The sequence below is a fragment of the Ovis aries genome, chromosome 5, assembly GCF_016772045.2.
Source record: "Ovis aries strain OAR_USU_Benz2616 breed Rambouillet chromosome 5, ARS-UI_Ramb_v3.0, whole genome shotgun sequence".
Taxonomy (NCBI): Eukaryota; Metazoa; Chordata; class Mammalia; order Artiodactyla; family Bovidae; genus Ovis; species Ovis aries.
In genome coordinates, this window is record NC_056058.1 from 83,541,437 (window position 1) to 83,547,404 (window position 5,968).

General features: G+C 36.8%; 1 pseudogene; it reads left to right on the plus strand.

The window, feature by feature from the left end:
* Positions 1–1,831: 1,831 nt before the first annotated feature.
* LOC101104398 (HIG1 domain family member 1A, mitochondrial-like) lies at positions 1,832–2,082 on the plus strand (annotated as a pseudogene).
* The last annotated feature ends 3,886 nt before the right edge of the window (positions 2,083–5,968 follow it).

Here is a 5,968-nt window from a genome sequence, read left to right on the forward strand (position 1 = left end):
CCAAGAAACGGGTCAGCCAAAATATATACTTTTTTTAAATTGAAAAAATTAATATATACTATTAAATATTTATATTATTTTAATTCAACTTTTAGCTTTCCTTAGCATATTTTTCCTATTGAGTATTATTTCAACAATTATCAACAAGACTTTGTCAGAAAACCAAATATAGGTAGTGATAAAGGAATGTGAAATATGTTAGCAAGAAAAAAATTGGATAATACTAATGGAATAAACACATAATTGAAATAATCTCTTTTGTATAACATTTATGCACTAGACTGTATTATACTATAAGAATTGTGTAACATTATGAGGAATAGTTTTGGTTTTTAAAACAGAGACGTACAGTGACAAACATATATAATATTACCATTACTAATTTAAGTTCAGAATCTGAGGCAGTGTCATGTGCTGTTCACTTGCCATAAAGCACTAGTATTTCCTCCTGTCTGCCCTTACTACCTTCTGTGATCCATGACTCAGCACTTCTTTCTGAATATCTAATAATGTATATACTGCAGACACTCAATTTACTTTTTGGAATCCCAACTTTACTGGAATCAGGAGATGGTTCTAGGAACTTAATTATGAAGCCTGCCTTAGAGTTGGTGGTTGCATCATTATATCTTCATGGGTACTTCTCTAAACTTTGTAAATGAAGCTAGAAGTTTAAGGTATAAACAAGGAACCTCCCTTGCTAGGTAGCCCACTGGAAACTTATGAAACCAGATTTTCAATTAATTGTAAATGGACAAGATGGACTACACCAAGAGGGACGATAAAGCTGATGAAAACTAAATAATAGTTTAAAATTGATACATTATTTAAATAAGCATTAAAATCTGTTATGGTCTCTCTAAAAACATGAAAAAACAAAAATAATCATGTGTAAAATATGAATATGTTATCAAAAATCAACACAGCAGACCTAGTATAAGTAGTCAAAACTTTCTTGAACTTCAGAACACATTTCTATGAAAGCATGTTTCTGTGCTTTTAGAAATCCACTGGATTTATTCCACTGGTTAAGGTAAAGAATATGTCAATCATTTTGCTCTTTGAACATGCCTCTCCTCTTAGTTCTTCCATACAGTTTAGTTTGTGCAATTCTCTGAAAGATATATGCATCATTTGTCTCCTCAGTCTTCCTTGAGCACATATATACATCTCATTTTCATCTTTACAAAGTGGTAAAGCTGATTGGATATGCTGTTGTTTTTAATCCTAAGTATCTGTACAAAATATACTAAATATAGTCTTCGTTAATGGTGTAAGTGAAACACAATTTTGCCTTTAACCTCTTGGAAGTTAAACCCCTTTAACCTTTTTCCAGATGTGCCTGAGAATTAAATTGACATGAAACAGATAGATAAAAACCCCGATACTAGTAAAGTTTAAAGACAGTAGGAGAAGGGGATGACAATGGACAAGATGGTTGGATGACATCACCAACTCAATGGACATGAGTTTGAGCAAGGTCAGGGAGCTGGCGATGGACAGGGAGGCCTGGCATGCTGCAGTCCATGGGATCACAAAGAGTTGAACATGACTGAGTGATGGAACAACAACAAAAAATAGATTAACAAGCAAAGAGCATACATATTTATGTAAGTTGTGACAGAGGAGCCCTCATAAGGACATGAAAAAAGACCCAGAAAAATGGCAAAATCTCAATACATTTATACTGGTTTGAACAAAGGGAGACAATTGTAGAAAAGTAACTGAAATATATGGGGAAATTAAAGGAAGATAAGAATTATTTTGACAAAGTTTGAAGCCAGTAGGAACCTGAAACATCTTGTAGTTGTCTGAAGGTTCTTCAATCACTATGTCAAGTGACACAGATGTTTCTCTTGCTTCATATGATGAAGATCAGGCACCATTTGTCCCCAATGGAATGGCAGGTTTTGGAGCAATTGTTGCATATGGACAATATAGATTGAAGAACAGGGGGATACTAAAATGTCTGTTCACCTGATCCACATGCCTGTGGCAGCCCAAGGCTTCGTTGTGGGAGCAATGACTCTTGGTATGGCCTATTCCCTGTATCAAAAATTCTGGGCAAAGCCTAAACCTTAGAAGAGGAGGTGCCATCTTGGACTTGGTGGTGGTGGTGCTTGCTTTAGTTAGACATCTCATATTAAGGTTATATGTTTATGCTGAAAATAAATTGTTTAGGTCAGACAAGAACATGGTAATTTGAATATTGGCTTCCTTTCTTGCAGGACTGATTTGCCTGGTGACCAAGTTACTGGTGACTAGTTCACTAGCTAGGTCATTCAGGGGAGTCAGATCAACACAAAAGGAACATGTCACTTTTAAATACAGTTGATAACAGTACCTGTCCACCTTCTTAAACTGTTCTGTTGAAATTAGTTCTAAAGAAGACAACATGCCAATCCTGAAAATGCTCCCAGTTGCTGCAGAATAACATATGTTTTTGATATAATGTAGGAATCCTATTTACCGCAGTTAATTTAATTTTCTCTTGTAGACTTGAGTGCTGTTTAAGGTCTGGTTAGCTCTTGAGGAGACTTCCCTGGTGGCTCAAAGGGTAAAGCGTCTGCCTACAATGGGGGAGACCCGGGTTAAATCCCTGGGTTTGGAAGATCTCCTAGAGAAGGAAATGGCAACCCTTCTCCAGTATTCTTGTCTGGAGGATCCCATGGATGGAGAAGACTGGTAGGCTACAGTCCATGGGGTCACAAAGAGTTGGACATGACTGAGGGACTTCACTTCACTTCACTTCACATACCTCTTGAGGAACCTTTCAGAACAGTGCATGAAATACATTTTAAACCCCCCTGCAAGTCTGTGTGTTTTTAAACCAAACCTAAAAAGCTGGTGACAGAGCCACTTTGAAGTAGTATTTATTTTGGAATCATAATTGTAGGCATGAGAATGACTTAAATTGTAGATGCCCTTTCAGTTCAGTTCAGTTCAGTTCCTCAGTCTTGTCCGACTCTTTGCGACCCCATGAATCGCAGCACACCAGGCCTCCCTGTCCATCACCAACTCCCGGAGTTCACCCAGACTCACATCCATCGAGTCAGTGATGCCATCCAGCCATCTCATCCTCTGTCATCCCCTTCTCCTCCTGCCCCCAATCCCTCCCAGTATCAGAGTCTTCCAATGAGTCAACTCTTTGCATGAGGTGACCAAAGTACTAGAGTTTCAGCTTCAGCATCATTCCTTCCAAAGAAATCCCAGGGCTGATCTCCTTCAGAATGGACTGGTTGGATCTCCTTGCAGTCCAAGGGACTCTCAAGAGTCTTCTCCAACACCACAGTTCAAAGCATCAATTCTTCGGTGCTCAGCCTTCTTCACAGTCCAACTCTCACATCCATACATGACCATAGGAAAAACCATAGCCTTGACTAGATGGACCTTAGTCGGCAAAGTAATGTCTCTGCTTTTGAACATGCTATCTAGGTTGGTCATAACTTTTCTTCCAAGGAGTAAGCGTCTTTTAATTTCATGGCTGCAGTCACCATCTCCAGTGATTTTGAAGCCCCCCAAAATAAAGTCTGACACTGTTTCCACTGTTTCCCCATCTACCTTCCATGAAGTGATGGGATCAGATGCCATGATCTTAGTTTTCTGAATATTGAGCTTTAAGCCAACTTTTTCACTCTCCTCTTTCACTTTCATTAAGAGGCTTTTTAGTTCTTCACTTTCTGCCATAAGGGTGGTGTCATCTGCATATCTGAGGTTATTGATATTTCTCCCAGCAATCTTGATTCCAGCTTGTGTTTCTTCCAGTCCAGCATTTCTCATGATGTACTCTGCATATAAGTTTACTAAGCAGGGTGACAATATACAGCCTTGATGTACTCCTTTTCCTATTTGGAACCAGTCTGTTGTTCCATGTCCAGTTCTAACTGTTGCTTCCTGACCTGCATACAGATTTCTCAAGAGGCAGGTCAGGTGGTCTGGTATTCCCATTTCTCTCAGAATTTTCCACAGTTTATTGTGATCCACACAGTCAAAGGCTTTGGCATAGTCAATAAAGCAGAAATAGCTGTTTTTCTGGAACTCTCTTGCTTTTTCCATGATCCAGCGGATGTTGGCAATTTGATCTCTGGTTCCTCTGCCTTTTCTAAAACCAGCTTGAACATAAGGAAGTTCACAGTTCACATATTGCTGAAGCCTGGCTTGGAGAATTTTAAGCATTACTTTACTAGTGTGTGAGATGAGTGCAATTGTGCGGTAGTTTGAGCATTCTTTGGCATTGCCTTTCTTTGGGATTGGAATGAAAACTGACCTTTTCCAGTCCTGTGGCCACTTCTGAGTTTTCTAAATTTGCTGGCATATTGAGTGCAGCACTTTCACTGTTATATTAGAAAAATATTAAATGTTATTTTAAACAAATGCATGTTTTAAGTGCTAGTGGACAGGTAAATGAAAAACACTTTTAAAATGTGTGTAGTAAGTTTATTTTCTCCAAAAGAATCATCAACTAAATAAAATGCCTATAATGCAAGTGATTGATGAGCAAGCTGGTTTGGTCAGACATTATACAAACTATTGGTATATCACAGAATGCTTTGCTGTACTTGTGAAATTCTCTTGTCTAATCTTAATTTACATTTCATGGTGATAACATGGTAAATGTAGTGTTATTAAAGTAAGTGAACCCTTTCAAAACAATTATTTTAACAAGGTCTGTTTATTCTCTCTGCAGAATGCTTATTTTCTCTCAGCTTTGATTCCCGGTCGAAAAATATTTATTTTCTCCTAGTACATGGAACACATCTCTCACATGGGAGTTTTTAATCTCTTGTTTCAGGAATAAAAGGAGATTTGAATATTTACTCTTCTTGCATCTACTATTTTTAGTGCCTTTAGCTCAAAATAATTCTTCTGCCAAAGTGACATGTGTTGAGGTGGGATATTCTTCTACCCTTCAGTGTCATACAATATAGTAAACTTTGGTTTATTGAATATGATAATCTGAGACCAGCTCAATGTCTTACTCTCTAAATTAGTTGGATAAAATAGAGACACCTTAACACATAGGTCTGTTTATACCACTGTAATAAAATCAAAGAATTATTTTACTAAAGCCTTTTTCCCCTGGAAGATAATGAAAACTTGTAGCCATTTTTCCAAACAAACCTCTCTACACATCATTTACTTTCTCAGATGCAAAGTTGACATCACTATTAAACATCGGTACAGTGGAGCAATATGTTTTAAATTACTTACAGCACTGTTAGAAGCTTGGATCATCATTCCTAGTAGCTGTCTGCACAGTAACCAGCTATCATGTGTAGGCAGACAGCCTAGTTACAATTAATGAGTTTGATCCTTCCAGAAATTGCTTCAGACATTATATCTCATTCTTAAGAGAGTCTCTATAAAATACCATGTTCCTGAAGTTCAGAAACATTTGAAAATTCTTTATGGAGCACTAGTAAATCCTTTCTTAAAAAAAAAAAAGAGAGAGAGAGAGAGAGAGAGAAAGAGAAAAAAAAGTAAAAAAAGGAAAAAATTCACATAGGTGCAATTTTGGATCCTTATAGATAGAAAATTCCCTGACTGGCTTGTGGTATTTTTTGAACGATTAAAAAGACAGACTATATGTTACTGATAAACTAAGTCTAATTCAAAAGTTGAAAAGTCCTTTCTGGTAAATGATGTTTTATTTGATTTATAATGATGAATTTTTGATACAATAATTGAGACATTCTACTAGCATTTTTGACATGGGAAAATCATTAGCTCTGATATACAATCTATGAACATAAATGCCTATAATGGCCAATATATAGTATTAAGCATTCTGGGTTTAATAAATGTTCCACATAGTATAGCATATAGAAGTCATGGTGGTGAGAATATAAAATGAAGCTTAACTTAAAATAATGGGTTATACTCATGGGCAGTCAATGGGGAAGGTTAGGGAGATCAAATTTTGTGCATAAAGGTTCTCTAAAACAGATATAGTATTTTATGAATATAT